We start from the raw sequence: 27,509 nt of genomic DNA, 5'->3' as shown, positions 1-27,509 counted from the left end.
CAACATAAACTCTTTCCCCTAAGAAAAATAAAATATTTTGACCAATAGTAATTTGATGCCCACTATCTCTAATTGAGTATTACAAAATAATAATGATAGCATAATAATAGTTATATGAGTAGTCAGTGAGAGCCTGATTCCTTTGGGGAAATGGACCCCTTAAAGAGCTGGACTTCTAATAGGAAGTGAATAGAGCTGAGCACTTCAGTTAAATTTTGGGATCACAAGTTAAGCTGCTAGTATGGAAAATTTGTCAGATAAACTCAGCGTGACCCCTCTTAACCTGAGCCTTAAGAATATGCCAGTCACAATGAGGTCCAAAGCAGCCCAGCTTCATAAAAGGGGCATCACCATTAAGTCCCACGTCATATATATCGACCCTGAAGAATGTCCAGTCTTGAGATTACTCTACATTGAGACCAGATGTAGGATACTGGAACAAGGAGGTTTTGCTTTTTGTCTAGAACTAAATTTAACAACAACAACAAAATATTTTCTCCTTTTCTCAAACATGATATTGGTGTCTTAATTCAGGAAATACAAAACAGACATGAAGGTGTGCTAAAAGGGAAATAAAGAGTTTTTTGTTGTTACTTTTTCGTGTTTAAATTTGTTTATGCTGGCTCAAAAATCATCTTCATTGGGGAGTCAGAGTTGAAAAAGAAACATTTGAACCTGCTGGGTTAGGTAAGAGGAGAAAGAGATCACTAAAATTGGCACCTGCCATTAGCTATCTTTTATGTAATCAGGCATTGCAGAAATTTGCAAAAATGTAAAACAAGTCCACTCTTATCTTTGTGTTTTGTTTTGTTTTCGATAATGTAGTTAACTTTACATTAAAATTTGTTTGTTAGTAGGTAACGGGTTTATTATTTATTCTTTTAAGTGTACTAAGAAAGACATAATTTCTCAGTTTTAATTTCTAACATGGTAAATATTGATATATATACATGAAATATCTAGTTGTTTTCCTTAATAATGTTTAAGTTTAAAAACATCCTGAGACCTATAAGTTTGAGAATTATTGGGCTAGAAGAAGGCAAATATGCCCAGAAGAAAAAAAATTTTGGATGTTGCTGCTTTAACATTTTTACAGAAGGACAAAGGAGTATAGAAACTTAAAAGTTGCCAAGAAAATGTCTCAAGATGGACAAAGGGACCTATCCAAAAAAACTAAAAAAGAAGAGAAAGCAGAATAAGCTTATGGAGACCATGGAGTGTGTAGGGAATAGAGGTCCCAATGAAATTGAAGAACAGATGTGGTTGGGGGAGGGGGTTGTTAGAGAGAAACCGAAGGTCTGAAGGTTGAACTCAGAGGATAATGATAATATGAAATGTGATGAGTTTAGCTCTCCTACATTGGGGTTCCCATGTTTCCTGAGAAGGAGGACATGTAGGGTGAGGGCTGAGAGTGACTGAGATGCAGTTGGAAATGGATGCACTGGAAACGGACTTGAGTGAGGGTATTGGATGGTTGTTCACTGAGATGCTGAAGATCCAGACTGAGCCAGAGCTTGGGTGATGGTTAAGGAGTAAAAGCAGGCAAGGGAATCTCCAATACGTGAGGAAAACAAGGAGATAGCAGATGGACTGAAGGTAGGGGGGCAGAGAGAAGGAAAAAATGATGGGAGCCTTAAATACATCTGCTTTTGGGAGGAGAAGGGATAATTTATTGCATGATTCTTATCTACATGGGATTGAAAATAATGAGCAGCATCCACTGAAAAGTGTGGGAGATATGATGCCCTCAGGGAAGCTCAGTGGATCAGTGTCTTCTGGAGAGAAACTGTAGTGCTTTAAGGAAATAAGGGAGTTTGCAAAATGGGTGATAAAGAGCGAGTAGGATCTTGATATGGAATGGGGTCTCACAGGACACCAAAGACAAATGTGGGTGGGGAGGAATCAATGGCAGTATGAGTCAGAAAAAAGGGAAACATAGACTCATATGTATAAGATTCAATAAGAAGGGGTAGATGGCTGAAGATATTTATGTTTTGGATGTTGACAGAGCATGACGTGAATGTGAATTAAGTGGGCTGTGGCAAGCAGCAGGTCTATGTATGTATACACACACGTGCGCGCGCACGCACACACGTATCGCTTTTACGACACCTTTCCTTCTTTACCTTTTAATGTTCAACTTGATCCTATTTCCCTTAGTGTTTTAAGAGTATTCCAAAATGCAATATGTGTGTTTCTGTCAAACATGATAACTGTCATAGAAATAATCTACCTTTTGTGGCCCATAGAATCTAGAATCTTAGAATTAATGTCAAAGGAATTGGTGATGCCATTTATGAAAATAAGCTGGGGGAGGGGCATTAAACGTAAACCATAATTCCAGAAGAATTAGAAATTGCAGAAACCTGTTGTTTAGGTCACCTACAATATCAAATCACTGTGTTGGATTTAATTTCTTCCAGACAGAAGGCTGAGTTATCTTTGGTCTGTAAGTCGGAGAGTGAAATTTACGGCAGATACCATCATTCCATCAGATTCAATACTATTTCAGGAAAACACTGTACAAACACTACCAGGAATCATTTAAAATGTATTAAAAATATATATTTTTTGGCCGAATAAACTTTCTACCTGCATGTATTCAACATTTAAAAAACATAATTTTAAGTGAAACGATTCCTAATTTTGATTAATCGGCTAATTCATCTTAGTAGGCTTTTAAATAAAATCTATATTGTCAACAAGTAACTGTTGACTTCTGTATAACAAACAAAAATTACTCCAAATATCCTCTGTTTGATATGGGTTTGGTAGCCAGACTCTTTTTATTTTAATTTTTTATTATGCTATGTTAGTCACCATACAGTCCATCATTAGTTTTTGATGTAGTGTTTGGTAGCCAGACTCTTAAGGAAACATCTTTTCCATTGAGGAAGTAAACTGCCTCTTCTCTCTGTAATTTATTTTTCATATATGGCTCTTAACTTTATGGAATTAGCACTTTTTTTATGGAGAAGCTCACCTGTTTGANCATCATTAGTTTTTGATGTAGTGTTTGGTAGCCAGACTCTTAAGGAAACATCTTTTCCATTGAGGAAGTAAATTGCCTCTTCTCTCTGTAATTTATTTTTCATATGTGGCTCTTACTTTATGGAATTAGCACTTTTTTAATGGAGAAGCTCACCTGTTTGATTCATTTAGTTACAATTCACTGAAATACTCTGACAATCTGGGAAAGAGGTCTTTGGCTGAGGCAAACCCTGGGGTTAGTCACAATTGGTATCTAGAGTGAGAGAGGCAAGTGTCATGAGGGCCTGGAAGCTACCTTTGAAAGCCAGCTACAGGCCACACCAGGGCTACACACAAAAGAGCACTTCAAAAGAAAAAAAGCCCCGAAAAATTTGGGTTGAGGACACTGTAACTAAAGCCAGTGTTGAGAGCCAATCAAGAGTTTTTGAAGACATAACAGAAAATTCTCCTCTATCTACTTCCCTGGAGAAGTGGTTTCATAAAGCAGAATAAAAAGTCCATCAATCTTCTCTTGCCTTTTCAAATTAAATTAAAAAACTTGACAATGTGCATATTTAGAATGACACTAATTATAGTAAACTCTAATTTGAGGGTTGTTTCAGAATTGCTAATTAAGTGATTTTCTTACACAGTAGCTAAAATCTGAAGGTGAGGTAGGTCATATCTGAGCTTTAATGTGTATCATGCTGTTTTAATGATGCCTTGAAAGCATTGCAGAATTGTACGTAAGTAAAGGTTACTTTTCTTTAAATTCTTTATCATCAAACATATTATTTTTCCATCTGGAGTATTACGGATAATATAACATATAGAAATTCCAAGGAGCACTTATTTGAATCTAAATTGCCAATTAGTATATAAAGTTGATTTAAAACATTCCACCAAACAAAACTCACTATCCCAGCTTTTATAAGCAGTTCTATTTCCAAGTGAGGTCGACTTCTTCCTTTCAGAGAAGATTTGTAACTCACCTGCAAGATCGAATTAGTGTGAAATTTTAATGAAAATTCGCGGGGGTGGGGATGTTAAATGAACAGAAAGGAGGAGGTCTTTCATTATGTCATTTTCTTACACTTTCTTCGTGCTTCACCCTATACAGTACAACAAACAATTTAGCAGTTCTTAAAAGCCTTTGATGACCGGTGGGCAGGAAAATGAGAACCATACAACTGAAGGCACATTCAGGTATACAGATAAAGACTGTAGAGAAATTTAAAAAAATTTTTTTCTGACTATTGATTTTTTACTTGAGTTGGCTTCATGAGCATTAGTTAAGTGCGCTTTAATGTTTAACCACCCTGCTGTATGTATCCGGCACCTCTTCTTAAAAGCTTTGCTTGGTAAAGAGTCAGGCAAAACTAATCTAAATTTCTAGGCGATTACTGTGCTTTAGTTAGCTTCTTGGTAATAGAATTTAATAGTAAGCTAGTTTATGTATGGAATTGCCACGTGAGCCCTGAGATTTAGAAATATGAAGCATTAGGATGCTAAAGGGATGGAGTTGATAGAGCAATGTTTTCTTCATCTAAATCTTATTAAGGAATGACAGGTAGTAAATTAAATATTAGAGATTAAAAAATATTTTGGTTAAGTTTGATTGCCTTTGTTTTTCAGTTTCATTTAGGAGGACCACCTTAACAATCTTGGACTGTTACCAAAGACACATAATCCTATTAACTGCACTTTGTGACGATGATTATTATTATTATTATTTTTTGTCTATGTTAATTTTCAACCACTTGGTAATCAGATGTGCACTGTTGTGGTCCTTCACGTTTAGGAAACACATTTAACAAAAACAACAAAAATTCCCCTTCTTCAAAGATTAGTATGAATTGTAATGAGCCATGCCTCCTTACTGGTTTCTCCAGGGCTGTGTTGTACTAATACATCATTTCTGAGAGCTGTCTCTTTAATGATGTATTAATATAATATATCATCAGTCTGAGGCAGAAGAAAGATAAATTGCCTAAAATATGGTGTCTTCAATGGAACAAAAGATTTTTGGAATAGATTAATTTTAATTATAAAAGAAAGGGAGTCTACTTCTGAGTACATTGTATCAGCTCTTCCCAGTCAGTCTCTGTATCTCTTCAACTAGATTTAAAGATGCTATTTAATTAGGCTTCCCCCCACCCAAGTCTCATTGAGAAATAATGGACATACATTATTGTATAGGTTTAAGGCATACAGCATGATGGCTTGATTTGCATATGTTGTGGAATGACTGTAATAGTAAATTCAGCTAATATCCATCTTCCCATCTTCTCATATAGATACAATAAAAGGAAAGCAAGGAAAAAAATATCCTTCAGATAAGAACTCATTAGATTTACTCTTTTAACAACTTTTCTATATATATCATACAGCAGTGTCATCTACAGTCATCAGGTTATACATTGGATTTCTAGCATTTATTTATTTTATAACTGGACAGTTGTACCATTTGACCACCTTTTAGCAATCTCCCCTCTTCCCACCCTCTGCCCCTGGTAACATGACCACAAACCTGATCTCTTTTCCTCTGAGTTTTGTTGTTGTTTAGTTTTTCTCTTTCTTTCTTTCTTTCTTTCTTTCTTTCTTTCTTTCTTTCTTTCTTTCTTTTTTTTAGATTCCACATATAAGCAAGATCATACAATATTTGTCTTTGTTTGTCTGACTTGTTTTACTGAGTGTAATGCCTTCAAGATCCAGCCATGTTGTCACAAATGGTAGGATTTCCTTCTTTTTGATAGCTGAATAATATTCCTCTGTGTGTGAGTGTGTGTGTGTGTGTGTGTGTGTGTACCACAACTTCTTTATCTGTTCATCCATTGATGGACATTTAGGTTGTTTCCATGTCTTGCCTATTATCACTAAAGAACTATCAACATGGGGGTGCAGAAGCCTTTTCAAGTTAGTGTTTTGGGGTCTTTTTGGATATATTTCCAGAAGTAGAATTGCGGTATCATATGGTAGTTTTATTTTTAATTTTTTGAGGACTCACCTACCGTTTTTCACAGTGAGACTGTAACAGTTTTGTTTTTTTTTTTAAAGATTTTATTTATTTATTCGACAGAGATAGAGACAGCCAGAGAGAGAGGGAACACAAGCAGGGGGAGTGGGAGAGGAAGAAGCAGGCTCACAGTGGAGGAGCCCGATGTGGTGCTCGATCCCACAACGCCGGGATCACGCCCTGAGCCGAAGGCAGACGCTTTAACTGCTGTGCCACCCAGGCACCCCTAGAGACTGTAACAGTTTATAATTCCACCAACAGGGCACAAGGGTTTTCTTTTCTCTGTGTCCATACCAGAATTTTTGTCTCTTGTCTTAAAGATTGTGGCCATTCTAACAGGTGTGAGGTGATATCTCATTAAGGTTTTAATTTGCACTTCCCTAAATGACTAAGCATTTTCTCATGTATCTGTTGGCCTTTTATAGATTTTCTTTGTATGGTCCTTTGTCCATTTTTAAGTTGGGTTGTTTGGTTTTTGCTGTTGAATTGCATGAGTTATTTATATATTTTGGATACTAACCTCTTTTAGCTTTATGTAGTCCCACTTATTTATTTTTGATCTGTTGCTTGTGCTTTAGGCGTCATATCAAAAAAAAAAAAAATCATTACCAAGATCCATGTCAAGGAGCTTTATTCCTGTGTTTTCTTCTCAGAGTTTCATGGTTTCAGGTCTTATATTTAAGTCTTTAATCTATTTTAAGGTTAATTTTTGTGAGTGGTATAAGATATGGGTCTAGTTTCCTTCTTTTACATGTGAATATCCAATTATACCAGCACTATTTATTAAAATAATCATCTTCACTTACTATTCTTGCCTCCCTTTTCAAATATTAGTTGACCATATATGCTTGGAATTATTTCTGGTTCTCAATTCTGTTCTGTTGATCTATTTTTCCTGTCTTTATGCTAGTACCATACTGTTTTGATAACAATGGCTTTATTGTATAGCTTGGAATCAGTAAGAGATATGCCTCCTGCTTTGTTCTTCTTTCTAATAATTTCTTTCATTATTTGGGACTTTTTGTGGTTCCAGATAAATTTTAGCAGTAAAATTTTTCTACTTCTGTAAAAAAAACAAAACAAAACAAAACAAAAACCATTGGAACTTTGATAGTGATTGCATTGAATGTATAGATGGTTTTTGGTTTTTGGTAGAATTGGTATTTTAACACTTTAATAATTCAAATCCATGACCAGGGTACCTTTCCAATTATCTGTGTCTTCTTTGATTTTTTTCATCAACATCTTATAGTTTTCAGAGTAGAGATCTTTCACCTCCTTAGTTAAGTTTATTTCTAAGTATTTTATTGTTTTCAATGCTACCATAAATGGAATCAGTTTATTTTCTTTTCAGAAAATCTGTTTTTGGTGTATAGAAATGGCATTTTTTTAATTAATTTTGTATGTTGCTACTTAACTGAATTCATTTATTAGATCAAATGGTGTTTTCTTTGGTTTTTTGGTTGTTTTTAGGATTTTCCTTATGTAAAATCATGTCACCTGGAAATAGAGATATTTTTACTTCTTCCTTTCCAATTCTGATACTTTTTTTCTTTTTCTTACCTGATTGCTCTTGCTAGGACTTCTAGTTCTATGTTGAACAAGAATGGTAAGAATGGGCACCCTTGTCTTGTTCCTGACCTTAGAGGAAAAACTTTGAACTTTTACTCTTGAATACTATGTTAGCTGTGAGCATGTCATATTGTCATATGTGGCCTTTAGTATGTCAATGTATGTTTCCTCTATGCCTAATTTGTTCAGAGTTTTTATTATGAATGGATGTTGAATTTAGTCAAATGCTTTTTCTATATCTCTTATGTTGACCACATAATTCATTTGTTTTATCCAGCCAGTGTGATGTTTCACCTTCATTGAATTTCATATGTTGAACCATTCTTGCATTTCAGGAATAAGTCTAAGTTGATAATAGCGTATGATTCTCTTAATGTACTGCTGAACAAAGTTTGCTAGTATTTTATTGAGATTTTTTGCATCTTTATTCATCAGGGGTATTGGCCTGTACTTTTCTTTTCTAGTAGTGTCTTTTTTCTGGTTTTGGTATCAAGATAATGCTGATCTCATAAAATGAGTTTAAGAGTGTTTCCTTCTCTTCGATTTTTTGGAAGAGTTTGAGAAAGATTGGGGTTAATTCTTCTTTAAATGTTTGGTAAATTTTATCAGTAAAGCCATCTGGTCTTGGGCTTTTCTTCACTTGGATATTCTTTTTAAAGATTTTTATTTATTTATTTTACAGAGAGAGAGCAAGTGGGAGGAGGGAGAGGGACAAGCAGGCTACACCCTGAGCATGGAGCCCAACGTAGGGTTCGATGCCACAACACTGAGATCATGACCTGAGCCAAAATCAGGAGTCAGATGCTTAACCAACTGAGCCACCTAGGCACCCCTTCGCTGGGAGATTTTTGATTATTGACTTGATCTCTTTACTAATAATTGGTCTACTCAGATTGTCTATTTATTTCTGATTAGTCTTGGTGAGTTGTATGTTTCTAAGAATTTTTTCATTTCTTCTAGGTTGTCCAGTTTGTTGGCAGGTTGTATTTCATAGTAGCTCTTATGATCCTTTGAATTTCTGTGGTATCAGTGATAATATGTCCTTTTCATTTATAATTTTATTGATTTCCATTCTTTCTTTCTTTTTCTTTCTTTCTTTCTTTCTTTCTTTCTTTCTTTCTTTCTTTCTTTTTCTTTCTTCTTTTTTCTAGCTAAATGTTTGTCAATTTTATTTTCTTTCCAAAGAACCAACTTTTAGTTGGTTAATCTTTTCTATTGTTTTTCTGTCCTCAATTTCATTTATTTTGTCTCTGATCTTTATTATTTCCTCTGCTAACTTTGGGATCAGTTTGTCCTCCTTTTCTCTAGTTCCTGAAGGCATAGGGTTACATTGTTGGAATCTTTATGGCTTCTTAATGTAGCTGTTTATTGCTATGAATGCTCCTCTTAGAACAGCTTTTGTTACATCTCACAAGTCCTGATATATTGTATTTTCATTTTCATTTGTCTAAACAAACTGTAGAGATAGTAAAATGATCAGTAGTCGACAAGGATTGGAGAGGACAGAAAATGAATAGATGAGGCACAAAGGTTATTAGCACAGTAATAATCTATTCTGTATGCTACCATAATGGTAGATATATGATACTATGAACTGTGCAAATAGCAAACCTTAATACTGTAAACTATGGACTTTAGTTAATGCAGATTTTCCCTGTTGCTTATGTCACTTAGCTTTTACAAAAGACCTATATTAGTACCTGTTTTCACTAACTAAAAGAAATCTGAAGAGGATTTTTGCTTTTACAAAATGGTAATTGCTTCTTCTCTTTATGTCATTTCAGCCTATCAAGGGTTTCAGAGGAATGCTTTATTTTTGGACAGCTAGATAAACTGTAATAATGTATCAGTATTGGTTCTTTAGTTATAAAAAGTATATCACACTAATTTAAGATGTTAATAACTCAGGAAACTGTGTGTGGGGGAGGGAAGGATGTGCTACAGGGGAACTCTGTACAATCTGCTTAATTTTTTGTAAATCTAAAACTATTCCAAAGAAACAGGGAATGGGTGGAGAGATCACTGGACCTGGGAAACCTGGGTTCAAGATATTGTTCTCTCAACTCAAATGATCCTAGGAGGGAAAATCAGAAAATCCTTCTTTACCCTTATTTTCTCTTCTCTCCAAAAATTTCTGTCCTATTAACCACTTATAGTTCCTCCAAGATCTTGATCTGTGATCCTTCTCAGGAAAGAACAATACACATACTAAGTGTCTATCTGTACCAAGTATATTTGTGCATCATGAGACTGATGTCAGCATATTGGGCCACACAAATGAGGTATTTCCTAAAGGAGTATATTATCGTAAAATAATCTCACAGTTACTACCATTATCTTAATTTTTTAAAATTCATATATGCAAATGACCTTAACTAGAGATACAGTTGTCATGCTGAGAGCAAGCCCTGAGAGAATAATAAATCTAATAAAATGATTGTATTTGGAGAACCCATTGTTTTCTGGAACAAAGTACTTCATTGGCATAAAATAATGAAGTGTGATGTATAAACAAGTAAAAAAGCTTTTAAATTTAATTTAAAATACTATTTAATTTAAAATAGTATTTCCCATAGTTATTAACATAGGTGAATTAAAAGTTATATCAATAGTCTATCCACAAAGGGGAAAACAAGAAGAATGGAGAGAAAGGAAAGACTTTAACTGTGTTTGAGAAATCAAATAGTCAGAAATCCTGTTTGTGTGGGAGGAATAAATTATTAAATCTACCCACACCCTCTATTTTTAATCTCCACTATTCAATTTTATATTCACAATGTTCTCATACAATGGTAAAACACTAATTAGTATTTAAAAACTGATTCATTTTATGATTGACCTTTAGCTAATTTCAGTTTGTGAATTCTATTCTTTGGGTTCACAAATAGTTGGCAAAACTGATTTCTTTCAGTTCTGAAAATCCAACGTTTAATTAAAATAGTTTTAAGTTATTTTTTCTGGTTCTTAGTGAGCATATATAATATCTTAGTGAACACAGATAACATGAAGTGTCTTCATTAATTATTTTGGGAGTAGAAAGCATTACTTTTTAATAATAATTCAGTGTTAATATAGACTCCTTTTGAATGATTTTTGCAGACCTGAGAAATATTTTAAAGCCGTATTTATATCATACTGTCTATTCATCATAATTAGAAGGTAGAGAGTATTGGGATTGTAATGATGAGGGAATGAAAATACAGATAATTAAAATAATTTTTGCAGTTGATCAACAATGGTAAAAGAAAAAAGTTAATATATCCTGTATCTTCTTACCTTTATTCAATAAGAGGTACCACAAGAAGTATTTATTGTATTTCTAAGAGTGTCTGGTGCAATTCTAGATATAACAGAAGTGCAAAGTTCACTCTTGTCCATACTTTTTACCCATGCCCTTATCTTGATTAAGCAATCTTTATATGTTTTACATGTCGATTGCATTCAGGCCAATCTTTGGTTTGAGTTCATTCTATGAGAGGGCATAGATCAAAATATCTCAATAAGAAAGACACTTGTTTAAAATTTGAGGACTCTTGCAAATGCCTGCTATCTACCAGTCAATTGTCTACTGTTTTTTTCTGTGTCATCTATAAACTTCTTAAAGTCACCAGAAAAAAACAAAAAACAAAACTGTTGGTGGAATAAAGCCAAGTTTATTAGATTTATTTCAGGAAGGGAAAATACCACCTCAACAGAACTTTGATCATGTTTCAGAAGAGGAAGTCAGGAGAGGCTGTTGTAGTATTTCAGAGTCAAGACTGAATGATTTTTAGGCATGTTTTACAAGGTAGGATATTAGTTTGGATTAGACAGAAGTTAGGATGTACTAACTTTGGATTGGAGGCCACAGTAAAGAAAAGGTCTTAAAATGATTCTGATATGTAATGATTTGATAAGTAAGCTGTTTTGGTTGGCTCACAGTCTCAACATCTTCCAAGAGAAGGTATTACTTGGAGCTAACCGCTGGGTTACTTTGACTTACTCTCAGTATTGTTTAACAAAGAGAGGGGAGAGGATTTCTGGTATTGATTAACACACAGATAAAGACTATGCTCATTTCATTTATTTTGTGGGTATCAATTTACAGCTACAAATCTGAGTCTGGAAGGGAAATATTTTGTCAGCTTAAAGCTAACTCCCAACTTTCCAGGTTAGTGGACAAGTCAAATACTATAATTATTGGGACATCATTATTTTCACTAGACAGAGTCACACACAGATCTCAATGTTCTATGAGGTACGTATAAATTGGGGGTAGGGACTTTACTTTGTAGTCCATTATAGATGCTGCTAGTATTTTCATTGTCTGTATCTATGTAGTTCCCTTAAATTCCAGGGATTTTTGCTTCCATGTCCTTATGATGCACAGACGTAGTTGTTCAGTTTTACAAGATCGGAAGTGGATTTGAGGGTAATTGATGAAGTTTAAACTTTAAGATCCGTCACATGCAGAGTCCTGAGGAATTTCGAGTTGAACTGGCAGTAAGTTAATAACTATAAAATTGTAAAATAATAATAATTGTTATTATTACTACAAATTTAGGATATTTAACAATAATTGGCTGAGATTGCTTTACCTCCCCACTATGATGTCCCTCTATTTCACTTCACCTCCTGTCTGGTTGTATCGAAAGATCACTCTGGCAAAGATAAAGGGAAGTTGAGGATATTTGGATCATATTAAGTAGGATATACCTATGTGCTTATAATCACTTGCCTGTATAATTAAATAATTGCAAGTCTTTGCATGTGGGCATGGCTTCCAGAAATACTATTTTCATCTACCACAACTCACTTGATACCATGACAAAATAGGTATCACGGTTGAAAAAGCATAGGGTCAAAATATTGAGCATGCCTGGCAAAGTAAATAACGTAAGTGGCGAGTAAGAAACAGGGCTTGAGATGTCTGGAGCCATCAGTTAGTTCGTTAATAATCAGAAGTATAAAATTGTAAGCAGAGGATTTACTTCTCACTGATGCACAGAATGGAAATTCTCTCATTAGAAGTATAACCCAAAATGCATTAATGGGCAACATTTTGGTGAGTATTCAGTTGTAATAATTTTATTCCTTGTGCCAGTAGCTGTACATGATTTTTTTTTTCAATTTTATGCTGGTAAAATATACATAACACAGACTGTACCACCTTCAACATTTGTAATATGTAGTTCTGTGCCATTAAGTGCATTCATATTGTTGTGCAGCTAGCAACCCTGATTGTCTCCATAACTCCTCTTGTAAAATTGAAAACTCTTTACCTGTTAACCAATAACTCCACATTCCTTCCTACCTCCAGCTCCTGGCAACCACCATTCCGGTTTCTGTCTTTATGATTTTGACTACGCTAAGTACTTCATGTAAGTGGGATATTACAGTGTTTGTCTTTTTTTGTGATTGGCCTATTTCACTTTGATGTCCTCCAAGATCATTGATGCTGTAGCATATGTCAGAATTTCTTTTCTTTTTAAGACTCCATAATATTCCATTGCATGTATACTGTACATAAAATTTTAAATCAACTCTATTTGTATAATTTACAAATAACAACCTGCAGCCATTTTAATAGAAGTATATATCTGTGAAACCAACACCACAATCCAGATATAGAATAATTTGGGGTGCCTGGGTAGTTTGGTCGTTAAGCATCTGCCTTTGGTCCTGGGATCGAGCTCCATGTCAGGCTCCCTGCTTGGAGGGAAGCCTGCTTCTCCCTCTCCCACTCCCCCTGCTTGTGTTCCCTCTCTAGCTGGCTCTCTCTCTCTCTCTGTCAAATAAATAAATAAAATCTTAAAAAAAAAAAGAATATTTTTATCATCCCCAAAAGTTTCCTTGTATTCTTTACAATGCATTAATCCTGTTGTCCTCAGCTTTAGGCAAAGACTGATCTGCATTTTGTCATTATAGATTACATTTTGTCTCTTCAGGAATTGTATGTATGCATATATAAATTCATATACTATGTATTCTTTTCTCTCTAAGATTTTTCACTACAAATGATTTTGAGACTTATTCATGTTGGTGCGTGTATCTGTGGCCCATTGCTTTTATTTCTGAGTACTCTTCCATTGAATGGGTAAATCATATTTTGTTTTAGCCACTTACCTGTTGAAAGACACTTGGGTTCTTTCCAGTGTTGGGCTATTGTGAATAAAGCTTCTATAAATATTTGTTTACCTTTTTAATGTCTCTTGGATAAATACCTAGGTGTAGACTTGTTAGATCCTTTCATAAAGAAGTGGCCACTGTTTTCAGGGGGTTAATAGCATCACATTCTTCCACAACTTTGTCAGCACTTGGTATTGCCAACTTTTCTAGTTTTATCTATTGAATTGCATATACAGTAACATTTCATAGTTTAATTTGTACTTTCCTGATTAAAAATAATGTTGAAACTTTTCCATAAACTCACTATTTATATACCATCGTTTGTATAATGAAGTTTCCTATATTTTCCCATTTATGATTTGGTTCCTTTTATTGAGTTGTGATATCTTCAGGGACCAAGTCCTTTTTCTGATATGTATATTGCAAAAACTTCTCTGAGTTGGTGTATTATCTCTCAATTTTCTTATTATTGACCTTCTTTAGGGTAAAAATTTTAATTTTGATTAATTTTAATGTATCACCTTTTCTTTTGTGGTGTGTGCTTTTGTGTCCCACCTAAAAATTCCATAGCCACTACAAGGTTGTGAAAATTTCTTCCTATGTTATCTTCTATATGGATGTAGACATTTTTTTTTACTTTATTTTACTTTTATTTACTTTTTTATTACTTTTTCCCCCATTACATTGCCTTTGTGTCATTACTTAAAAATCAAGTGACCTTATAGCGTGGGCTTATTTCATGGGTCTTTATTTTATTCCATTTATCCAAATCCTTGATTTTTACCAAATTACATTCTCTTGATTACTAGAAGTATGGAATGCATCTTAGAAGTCAAGGGATTTAAGTCCTCTAACTGTGTTCTCCTTTACAAAACTACTTAGGCTTTTCTAGATTGTTTGCAGGTCTGTAAATTGCTAGCATCGGTTCGTTAATGTCTATAAAAAGTCTACTGGAATTTTAGTTGAAATTGTGTGAGCCTATAAATTAATTTGTTTGGAGTTATATTTTTCAAGGAATTTTCCCATTTTATTTAAGATATCAAATGTGTTGTTTATGGTAGATTATTGTTATCCACTTAATGTCTGAAGGATCTGTAGTGATAACCTCTCATTCTTGGTATGGTTATTTATCTTCTCTCTTTCTTTCTCTTACTCTTTCTCAACTTAATCACTTTAACCAGGGGTATATAAATTCTATTGATCTGTTCAAGAATCAGCTTTCAGATTTGTCAATATATTTATTTTTTCTTTCATTCCTTCTTTTTCTATAATCTTTATTATGTCTTATTTTCTACTTTTTTTAGGTTTACTATTCTTTTCTTATCAAGCAGCCTAAAATAATACTTTAAACTTCTTTTAGAACTTTCTTTTGTTCTAAAATAATCATTTAAACATATTTTGTGCCCCAAGTGCTACTTCAAATATACTGTATTTTTATTACCATTTAGTTTAATAGTGTGAGAGCTGAAATAAGAAGGCAGAGAGTCACTGTGTTTTTACCTCAACAGGGAACAGTAGCATAAGGCGACTCAAATTGTCACTGCTCTGTGCGTGTCTATGAATGATCATGAAAGCATTGCAAGTATTGATTTGACAGTTACAAATAAATTTGGCGAGAAGGAGAGTTCACAAATACAGAATCAGTGAATTATGAGGATTGATTGCATCTCTCTCTCTCTCTCTCTCTGTATGCATATATATAACAAGATTGGTTTGAACTGTGTGGGTCCACTTATATGTGGATTTTTTGCTAAATACAATGTCATAGTCTAAATGTATTTTCTCTTCCTCATGATTTTCTCTTTTTTTAAGATTTTATTTATTTACTTGAGAGAGAGGGAGGGAGAGAGCACAGATGGAGAGGGAAAAGCAGACCCCCACTGAGAAGGGAGCCCACCCTGGGGCTGGATCCCACGACACTGGGATCATGATCTGAGCCAAAGGCAGACGCTTAACCAACTGAGCCACCCAGGCACCCCATGATTTTCTTAATAACATTTCATTTTCTCTAGTTTATTTTATTATAAGAACACAATATACGGTACATATAACATACAAAATATGTGTCAATCGACTGTTTATGTTATCAATATGGTGTTCAGTCAACAGTAGGCTGTTAGTAGTTAAATTTTGGGGGAGTCAAAATTTATATGTGGATTTTTGGGGGAGTCAAAATTATACATGGATCTTCAAGTGCATGGTGAGGTCAGAGCCCATAACCTCTGCATTGTTCAAGGGTCAACTGTGTTGTGTATATATACACACATACACACACTTAGTTTACCTGGATTTTATGTTTAAAGAAAACGTTGACAACATAGAATTAAGTCTTTTTAATATATCCATTCCTTCTGTCTACTTTTAATTAGATCAATAATTAATTCACATTTAATGTAATTGCTGATATGTTTATATTTAGGTGTAACATTTCATTATTTATCATTTTTACTTGGCTTCTCACTTCTGTTTTAGTTGTTTCTCTGCACTCCTTTCTCACTTAGTTTTGTATATTTATTTTTTTTAATTCTATTTTCTCTATTGGATTCTTAGCTATACGTGACTTTTGTTGGTTCCTCCAGGGAACATATGAATCCTCTTATTTCCACAGTCTGTTTAGAGGTAATATTGTAACCTTTCATGTAATATTTAGAAAATCCTGCAATTCTATAGTCCATTTACCCCACCCCCATCATCCTTTATGGTACAGTTATCCAAAGTATTATATCTCCAAAAGAAAAATACTGTAATTTTTATTTTATACAGTCAAATTTGCCTAAATTTCTCTTGCTTTTTATTTGTTGCTGAAGATGTGAGTTTCTCTTGCAGTCTGAAGAAGTACATTTACTATTTCTAGTTGTACAGCTCTGCTGAGAACAGATTCTGTTGGTTTTCTTTTACCTAAATGTGTCTTTACTTTGTCATATTCTTGGGGATGTATTGCCTAGATATGTAATTCTGGGTTGATAGCTTTGTCTTTAAACACTTCAAAGAAGTTTTCAACTGTCTTTCGGCCTGCGTTGTTTCTGAAGCGAAGTCCACAGTCATTTAAATCACTGTTTCCCTGTGTTTCTGTTGCCTAATGTTGCATAAAAAACAACCCCAAACTTAATGGTTTCATAGCATTTCTTTTCCTCATGAATTTGTACTCGTGCAGGGCTTGGAAAGGATAAGCTTGTCTGTGCTTCACTCAGTGTGTGCTCAGATGGCTCTCAGATGGTGGGGTTGAAATTATCTGAAGGCTCACTCATGCAGGGTCTGGTCCCTGCTGTGGGAAGACTCAAACAGCAGCAGGTTGGAACAGCTTGGGCTCTTCTGGTGCCTTTCTTCCCTCTAAACTATAACATATCCAGCTCATCACATCATCCCTTTTCACTTTTCCTCTGTGACCTGGGCCACCATGGTTCTTCACAGACTTTATCCACTGTGGTCACTGCCATCGTGACTTTCATAACTTTCTATAGAAGTCAAGAAAATATAATGAAAGGGAAAGTGCATAGAGGACCAGAGGGAGTTGGGTGAGATGCCAGCTCACATACATGTTTAGAGCAGCGTTGTTATGTGTTTGTCATCCTTGGGTTAGAAATCTTCAAAAAATACAGAGTAGAGAAATTATGTTTTTAAATACAAAATAGAACTCATTTTTACCACCACTGGGTTGTACCGTATAAGATGAATTTCTTAAGGTGTTATGATTCCAGAAACTACTCATCTCAATTTTGCCATGGAAAGGTGACAGTGAACGATTTCTGTCTATCAACAAAACAGTATTGGCTTGCACTATTTTTTTTTTTTATTTTTGTGCTTGCATCAGTACGTTGGCTTGCTTTTATCTTTTCTGCCTAAAGGACTTCTTCGACATTTGTCTACACCGTGTAAAAAAAGAACAATAGATTTTCTTAGTTTTTACTAACTTTTGTTTTTATTTTGTAATTTTGCCCTCTGTAATATGATCTTACCCCCTTTGTTTGGTATGAAAAATTCATGGAGGGAGAGGATGACTAACATATGTAGTAGATTTTCAGATTTATACTATTCCCCCAAAATGACAATATACTAGGAAAAACATTTCACACATTTCTAGTCTAAGTGCGGATATTCACTTTTATCCAGCATCTTTGTCCCAGGCTTTGTTAAATTTCTCTAGGTGATAGAAACAATTATTGAAACTACTTATTTTGAGCTCTTTACAATTTAGTCAGAGATCAGATAATTTAAACACTGTTAAATAACAATATTTGAAAAAATGCTAAATGAATGCTAGACAAAATGACATGGAAGTTTTTTCTCAAGTTTTTAGTTTTAGGAATGAAACAACAGTAGTAACAACAAAGCTATAGGTCAGTTTCTTTAGAAATTCCAGAAGTAAAAATTACATAAAACAATTTCACAGTTAGCTGATAACGTTCTCTATGTAGTTCACATAAACACAGATACAACTCAAAGCAATAAGTCAACCACTAATCACAATGCTTATTTTGAATAGTTATTTCTCATTTCCCGTATTTGGAAATAAAGATGCATGTTGAGCACAGTTTCCAGATTGTCATCTAATTCTTACTTTTGTAAATATTTAAAATACTCCTGACCCTTTAAGGCTGACATCATACTGTATGATTTTTGATGATATTGCACATAACACTCTTAAATGTATTGCATATAGTAAGGTCTTATGGTAATGATTCTCAGCCAGCAAAGTAGCTGCCTTTTTCTCAGGCTCATCTGCATTTGCCAGCTGATTCCAAGTGTTAAAGGTAAACTGCACCTAAAATTTAAGGACTCTCCTGTTGCTGTTTGGCAGAGGAGCTCAGCCTGCAGTGGGCCCTTTGAAACTCTCATCTGGGGACAACATAAAGCTTCCTTTCTCAAGTTACTCAGAAGTGCTGTTAAGTGATTTCATCCCCTTCTATGTTTAGAAAACAGGGACTTGGTGCTTTATGATCCTTGGGGTTTATTCGAATTTTAGTATGTTAACTTTAAAAATACTTTTCAGTAAGTTGGGAGGGCACTCTGTCAACTATGTGTTTTTTAAAGATTTAAGAGATACTCCACAGTCTTTAGTGGTTCCTATTTCAGTGAGAAATAGTCCTTATAACCATGTCCTTCAACAGTGGCCTGAGAGGTAGTTTGTGAACTGGCCCTTGGTACATCTCTGACTTCCTCTCATCCTTCCTCTCCTTCTAAGTTATTTAGACCGTTTTTTTTTTTCTTGTAATACTCTTTCCTTAGATCCCTCATAGCTAACTTCCTTGCCTCCTTTAAGTCTCAATCATTCATGCCTGTCATGCCCACCCTATTTAAAAATGAAATTCACCCATCTGCCTCCCTTTTCTTGCTCTATTTCTCATCATAGCACTTATCACCTTTTAACACACTCTATAATATTTAATGTATTCTTTTCTTCGTTTATTGTCTGTCTTTGCTGTTAGAATCTAAGCATGTAGATGAATGTCTGGGACATATTAGGTTCTCAGTAAATATTTATTAAAATAATTTTTAATGCTGGGAATGTATTGTAATAGTTGCTTTTTCCCGACCCTCTGAGACTTATGAAACCTACTGCAGACAGAGGCTATTCCTTTGATCTAAATTCACTTCTCTGCAAATGTAGGCTTCAGTATATGGCTAAGATTCCATGCTTAAAATAGATAAAAGGCTTTTTCCGAATATAAAAGAGATTCTCAGAATCTATGAAGAGTTGAGATTCTGGGGCTTCCATGGCAAGAAGGCTTACTGGCACTGCTGTGAGGAAATGGTAGGACGTCAGGGCAGTGATTCCCCAAAGATTAGCATGTCCCCATCATAGTACAGAAGACGCAAGGCAAAAGAGGTAGAGCCAGGTGGGTCTGAAGAAACCGTGCAGACAGAGACACCAGAGTATATCCCACAAGGCACTGAGCAGGGACTGGGAATCAGGGAATTAAATTTAATTTCCCACCTGCCAAACAAAATGAGAATTCTAAGACGATATTAAGTTAATTTAAATAATGCAGTGGTTTGGGGTTGGTTTTTGTTTCTTTGTTTGTTTGTTGGGTTTTTTTTTTTTTGTTTTTGGGGGGTTTTTTGGCACTAGTTTTGTGAACTGAGATCTGTATACCCTAGTTGAAGGCTAAAAATCTGTTCCAAGAGGAGTTAAGAGGAAGCTATATGATAGCACAAGGATACCTCAGTGCTGATGGTTGGTATATTTTCCTTGTCTTCCCATGGTTTCCAATCATTCTGTCTTGACCAGAGTATATGGGTGTCTTCTGTGTGTGTGTGTGTGTGTACACACGTGTTTTAATGCTCTTCATGTCAGTGTGTGCCCGTAATACTATTTGTTANAAATAGGAAGCTATATGATAGCACAAGGATACCTCAGTGCTGATGGTTGGTATATTTTCCATGTCTTCCCATGGTTTCTAATCATTCTGTCTTGACCAGAGTATATGGGTGTCTTCTGTGTGTGTGTGTGTGTACACACGTGTTTTAATGCTCTTCATGTCAGTGTGTGCCCGTAATACTATTTGTTACCTGGCAAACTCCTTAACCTATGGACTTCAGATACTATTTCCATAGCTCCAGGCGGAAAGTCAAATGCTTCACTTATTTTCTCACAGCACTTTGATTGTATTGAAGTCGTTTACCCCCCTACCTCCTTAACTGTAATCATCTTTTTTTTTTTTTTTTTGGTAATNACCTCCTTAACTGTAATCATCTTTTTTTTTTTTTTTGGTAATCATCTTTATGGTAATAATTGTGCTTTTGTTATTTGCTTCCATGGTGCTTGCAATGTGGATAGTTGGTGATGTTACTGAGATCCTTCAGTTGTAAATACTTTGACATGTACTGTTCTTTAAAATAAGCATTAACCCATTTTTTATCAGACAATCCAGTAGAAGAGAAGTAGCTTGCTGAGGTGATAGAGTGGCAGTCTGCATCTAGTCAACGTACATCTGCATTCTAAACTCATGCACCTTCTTCTCTACCGAGTTGCCTTTTGACAAATGAGATGTGCTAACACTATGATTCCTATGGCACAAGGAGTTTTTATTTAAAAATCATACCAGTTTTAGAAAATATAGGGCATAGTGGTGGGAAACTGGGATAATTCTTGCAATGAAAGTTCGGGAATGAACCGGGAAAAGCAGAGACTCCAGGAGCTAGAGAAGCCTAGGGGCCGCTGACTGCCAGCACAGCCTCTTTTAACCCCAGGTGTTTTTAGTACTGTTTTCAGTCTCCCAAACTGGCGTGTTTGTGTTCGTGTATGTGTAGATCTCTAACCAAAGGGGACTTATAAAAAATCCCTGGGAAAGATTCTTTTTTTTTTTTTAAAGATTTTATTTATTTATTTGACAGAGAGAGAAACAGCCAGCGAGAGAGGGAACACAAGCAGGAGACATGGGAGAGGAAGAAGCAGGCTCCCAGCAGAGGAGCCTGATGTGGGGCTCGATCCCAGAACGCTGGGATCACACCCTGAGCCAAAGGCAGATGCCCAAAGACTGAGCCACCCAGGCGCCCCCCGGGGAAAGATTCTAATCGCAAGGCAGCACTGGCCCAGAGTGGAAGGATTCAATGATAGCACAGTCTCAACTACTTACCTAACCTTTGAGCAGGGGTCAGAAGGCTGAAGAACTGGAGCCCTCCACAGGGCGGCTGGGGGGAGGGTAGAGGGAGAGAAACAGTTCCCAAACGAAATGAGGTGTCATTATTAGAAGAAGGAGTAAGAATGTTGGACACATTAAAACAACATGATACATTCCCCTAGATATCAAAATGTAAAATCCCAAAATACTTCTAGAGATCCCAGGAGCAAGATATATTAAATAAGTTTAATTCAGAATTTCTTTCACAGTAATCTGCCTTTGGAATAAATTGAACTGCTTCCAATCAAAAGAAAGATTTAAAAGGATTATCTTATTCATTGTTTCTCAAATCGTGTCTTTATATGGAAGCTTAGGGGGAACTGGAATGACTCCCAGTGAGAACAACTCTTATTGAGTTATTCTACTTTTAAATCCAAAAATTACTTTGGAAATAGACCTGAATAGAATACTGCCGTCCTCCAGTGGAACACCCCTACTAGGGTAACTATAATACCTCCCGCGTCTACCGCAACCGAATGCATTGAAGCAGTTACTGGAGCATCTAGTTCTTCTCTACTTCTTTCTAATGGAAAACAATTGGTCGGCTGGGCAGCTATAATGCACCTTTCCCAGTATACCTTTTCATTTTTAAAGCCAGTCTTTCCCATTTGAAGCCATGTCTGAAGTCAATTGCTTTAAACAATGATATGCTTTTCTCAGGTCAATATCCCTTAGTGATCTGTATTTACTAATGTAGTTCAAGGGATTTCAAAGGTATTTAAGTTAATGTGAGAAGAGTAAATGGCATTTCTCATCTGCTCCCTTTATTTTACTACAGAAACGAACATGGCAGACTCAATGCGTTATTTACTAAAATGGCTATTTTCTAATTTAAAATAAATAGATTCTGCCTGGCGGCAAAAGGACCAGTGAAAACATTACTTGAAATGGCTGTAGGAAGTGATGAACATTGATAACAGGGTGTAGACCCAGTAGAAATGCAAAGGAAGACGCAGTCTGATCATTTATAAAAGCAATACGGATGTTTCTACAAAATCTTATAATGAAAAAGAGCATGTCACAGGGACATACATCGATATGAAAAAAAAGTGATTGAAGAGCTGCTGAGATTCCAAAGTGGAGGATATTTAAAAAGAAAATATGAATAAGTATAAAATACAATGCTAGAGAGAATACTTACTCTATCAGTGAATATCACGTAACAGAGTTCTTCATTGGTAATCATAAATGGATGACCAAGATCAAGCAGAGAGAAGAAAGACAACAACACGGCAAATGTGGACTCAAATGGACAAATGAATAAACTGAACACAGAAATCAGAATATCAGTCAAATGATCAATCAAGCTTGAGAGTAAAATAAACTTAACTTGGACATGCATGAGCTCAGACATTGTGCCACTCACAGGCCTTTTCTGTATATTTACTTACGAGGTATTATAGCTGTTGTAAAGAGTCCAAGGCATCCAAGAAACAGCCTAACATGGAAGAACAAAAGTAAGGCTAATTCTAAGATGAAAAGCAATTGGTGTAAATTAAAATCGAAATTCTTTGGGGGCACCTGGGTGATTCAGTCGGTTAAGCATCTCACTCTTGATTTCAGCTCAGGTCATGATCTCAGGGTCAGGAGATTGAGCCCTATGTCAGATTCCAAGCCGGGGATGGAGCCTGCTTGATTCCCTCTCCCTCTCCCTCTGGCCCACCCCCTTCCCACTCGAGTGTGCTCTCTCCAAAGAAAAAAGAAAGAAATTCTTTGGACTTTCAGAAAAATACCTTTTAAAAATGAGTTGTTGGGGCACCTGGGTGGCTCAGTCAGTTAACCGTCTGCCTTGGACTCAGGTCCTGATCCCGGGGTCCTGGGTTAGAGCCCTGTGTTGGGGCTCCCTGCTCAATGGGAGCCTGCTTTTCCCTCTCCTCCCTGCTCATGCTCTCACTACCTCTGTCTCTCAAATAAATAAATAAAATCTTTAAAAGATGAGTTCTTTTTTTTTAAAGATTTTATTTATTTATTTATTTATTTGACAGAGATAGAGACAGCCAGCGAGAGAGGGNAGCCTGCTTTTCCCTCTCCTCCCTGCTCATGCTCTCACTACCTCTGTCGCTATCTCCATCTCTCTCTCTCAAATAAATAAATAAAATCTTTAAAAGATGAGTTCTTTTTTTTTTTTTTTAAAGATTTTATTTATTTATTTGACAGAGATAGAGACAGCCAGCGAGAGAGGGAATACAAGCAGGGGGAGTGGGAGAGGAAGAAGCAGGCTCATAGCGGAGGAGCCTGATGTGGGGCTCGATCCCATAACGCCGGGATCACGCCCTGAGCCGAAGGCAGACGCTTAACCGCTGTGCCACCCAGGCGCCCCTAAAGATGAGTTCTTTATAACAAATACATGATTGAGTAGCTAGAGGGCTTTAGTCATAAAGTGAAGATCTCTATTAAGAGAGTATACAATAAAATAAATAAGCAAGCAAGTGTATTAATAAAGAATATGTAAAATAAATAAATCCAATATATTTCCTCCTTGTCTTTCCCTTCTTTTAGAAGTCAACATACTCTCTAAAAATATTTGAGTAAAGAAATAGACATTTATGTGTGCTGTATACAAATATAAGGGTTATAATAGAGTAAGAAATAAAAAGAAATATGGATTTATATTGTTAGCAAAGATTTAGAAGTATAGAAGGAAAGGATGGAACTATAATAAGTGTCAACCTTTATGGAAGGATAGGTCACATTTAATATTGGAAGATTAACAAATAGGTGTACACAGGTAACATTTATACTTCTTGAAATAATTATCTCAAGTCCTATAAACAAACTGTTTAAAAGTGTCTCTGGGTGAGAGGTAGGAAACTTTCATTTTCGTGTTATAATCTTCAGTGCTGACTGGACTTTATGACCCAGCACATGCATTTCTCTTATAGAAAAAGCAAATTAAAAATAGCAAAATGAAATTATAGCCATAAAGAATCATTGAAAAAATGATTACTAAACTGAAAAGAAGATTAGCACATGATTGCTTTTTACTATTGCTCATGTTTATTACCACCAGGGCTACTGGCCTAATACTTGTACATTCTCACCACATGTCATCCCCCGTTGTGCTAACATATAAAGCAACTCTTTTACCCCTTTCACAGCTTTTCTTGTATGAGTCTGGTCAAGCTCCTGGCCACTATCTCTCTAGAAGCAGCAATGATCTGCATGAAGAAAGCAGTGACCTCCAGATGACAGATCTCTTTATGTTTCTTATTGCATTAAAACTTTCACAGTAAGGAAGATATGCCTATTCTGGTGAATCTAACAATCAATGTTGGGATACTACCGATTTCTTTATAATAAATATATTAGGTATGATCCATAGAAGGACTAGACAGAAGCTTGCGTTAGCATACAAAGAAAGGTTTCCCCACCATTCATTCCATCTTGTAGGACACATTTTTGTTTTCTCTGTGAAGAAGGCTAGGACTTGATTAAACCAGCCAGCTTCTCCTTTTCCCAGGAGATAAGAGGAAGAGGGAATAAACTGCAGCTGGACCGTTTCTACATCAAAGAGAGTATGGGGAGAGTTCTTAAAGAATTTTGTTATGATTATCTTTGCTTGGGAAAAAGGGAAATAAGACTCATGGCAAAGCTGAAGAATTGGTTTGTAAAGCACACTCTTCAGAGTGAAAGACACAGAAGAAATTTTATGTATGCTTATTTCCTTCTGGTATTTCAGAGTTCCATACTTGCCGTTCAGAAAACAGTTGAATTAACAATAACAACACAAATGTCCCTGCTTGTGATGAAATTGACTTAAAAATGATAAAACAATTAGGAATGATGATGTAAATAAGAATCATAAGGAGACGGATTCTTGTGGGTTGACCGCCATTAGTGGCAGTGACCTTAAGTAAAGTCCATTGTAGGAACAGAGCCTTGGTAACAGGCTGGAACTGCTGCTGGGCACATTCTATTTGTGTAAGCAATGCTAACTCCAGATCCGATCTGTTGGTTTCTCCCCTGCAACTGAAGTAACTCTGCGGTGGTTAAGCCAGGTTGCAAGGAAGTTACTGCTTGTCCTCGTTCATCTTAAGCGAGCGTACTTGGACTGTTGAAGTGTATGGTGTCTTGGGTTCCAGGATGGTTTTTGTTTTGGAGATATTTTTTTTTGGTTCTGTTTTTTGTTTGTTTTTGTTTTATTATTATTATTATTATTATTATTATTATTATGGTAAGGGAGAGTTGGGGCAGCAGAATGGTGTTCCCTATTTTCTATAAAATAGTTCACCATTTTGCTCCTCCATTCCACTCCCGGTACTGATTTGTTTCAACAAGTTGAGGGTAATGAGTATTCATTTTGATCATGCCAACAGTACTCACTAGGGAGTTTCAGGATAAGTGGCTATTCCTTTTGCTATCTGAGGTGCCATTCAAACCCAGGGTGAGAAATCAGATTCCAGAAGCAGCAAAAAGAGGGTTGCCATGTATGATGATGGTGAGCCAGGGGTTGATCTTACTGAATACATTAGAGGTATTCTAAAGGGAATAAATAAAGGTGAAGAATTTTGAAACTTTAGGAATTCACATGGGGCTAATTTCAATTTCCTATGTATTTTACCTTTAAGGAAGCTGAGGCTGTCCAGAAGCCATGTACAATCAACCCATGCTTGAACAATAACTACTATGTATGGGTTACTTACTAAGCCAGAAGCTTTTAGCAAATAATCTCTCTATTAGTCACCTTATAAGATAGTTATTATTTATTTGCTATATAAAATGAAGAAACAAGCTCAGCAAGTATAGGTACGTGCTTCAGGTGACACAGATCCTAAGTACTTAGTCCAGATTCAAGGATATCTGACCCTAAAGCCCTTTCTCTTCTCACTATACTGTTCTGGATATCAGATAATATGTGTTTTAACAATGGTCTTTGCATATGATGCTTTTTCCTCCCCCTTAAACTTGTTGTATTAGCAAGCAGTCTGGTCCATGGAACATTAGGGTGTGAAGTGTCTTGGAGTCATCAGATGTTGAGCTTTAAATGCAAGCATTCCATGAATGATGGCTCCAGAGGACACCTGACATCCCTGTTCTCCTACCTGCTTTGCTTATATTAAGAAGCCAGTCAGTGAGTGAGAGGATGTTGAATCTTAACAAATCTAATTTATACAGCCAGTGCTAAGTTCAATTTATGTTAAAAAAGTTCAAATGATATTTTAAAGAATACAAACCCAAATATGTCAAATGTGTATTATGTTCTCACAATTGAAATATTTGTTTTATTGTTATGTTTGTCATTTAGGAGAGTTAAAACCTCATCTTGACAGATATATGTTAATAAAGCTCTTCTGCACCTGACCTTTTTAAAAGTTATTTATTCATCAGTTTATACAGATAACATTTAAAAGTCGAGGTGCATTTCTTCTCCGCCCCCTTCCCGCTGTCCCCTGAGTGCTGCTCTGGCTGCACGGAGCTCACTCAGAGTTCCAGTCTCCGGCTAAGCTAGCACCACTATCTCTCCATCTGCAGTCATCATCATCTCCTGGGACCTCATCAGCCATGGTGAGATGTTCTCCAACATCTACAAGATTGGGGAGATCACAGATGGACTGTGCCAGGAGGTGGAGGGGAAGAAGGTCAGTAAGACAAAGGTAACATTGTTGACTCACTCCTTGGTGGAAATGTCTCCACTGAAGGCCCCAAGGGTAAAGGTACCAAAGGAACAGTCATCACTGGCATTGTTTGTTTTTTTTTTTTTAAGATTTTATTTATTTATTCGACTGAGATAGAGACAGCCAGTGAGAGGGAACACAAGCGGGGGGAGTGGGAGAGGAAGAAGCAGTCTCATAGCAGAGGAGCCTGATGTGGGGCTCAATCCCATAACGCCGGGATCACGCCCTGAGCTGAAGGCAGACGCTTAACCGCTGTGCCACCCAGGTGCCCCATCACTGGCATTGTTATTGTCATGAACCATCATTTGCGCTTCCTGCAAGGGATGGAAACCAGCTTCACAAAAGAAGCCTGCAAGAAGTACATCGAAGATTATATGAAATCAATCAAAGGCAAACGTGACGATCAGAGGCCAGAAAGAGTAAAACTTTATGACAGGGGCTGCAGAACACGTCAAGCACATACTTGCTGATTTCAAAAACTACCAGTTCATTATTGGTGAAAACATGAATCCAGGCGGCATGGTTGCTTTGCTGGGCTGTCATGAGGATGGTGTGACCCCATATTTGATTTTCTTTAAGGATGGTTTAGAAATGGAAAAATGTTAA

At 36.0% G+C, this 27,509-nt stretch overlaps 1 pseudogene; it reads left to right on the top strand.

Annotated features, from left to right (window-relative positions):
• The first annotated feature begins 241 nt into the window (after nucleotides 1-241).
• Nucleotides 242-27,509, top strand: LOC109491267 (annotated as a pseudogene).

The sequence above is a fragment of the Ailuropoda melanoleuca genome, chromosome 6 (genome assembly GCF_002007445.2).
Source record: "Ailuropoda melanoleuca isolate Jingjing chromosome 6, ASM200744v2, whole genome shotgun sequence".
NCBI classification, from domain to species: Eukaryota; Metazoa; Chordata; class Mammalia; order Carnivora; family Ursidae; genus Ailuropoda; species Ailuropoda melanoleuca.
The sequence above is the reverse complement of the archived record's forward strand: the minus strand, read 5'-3'. Positions and strand labels throughout refer to the sequence as shown.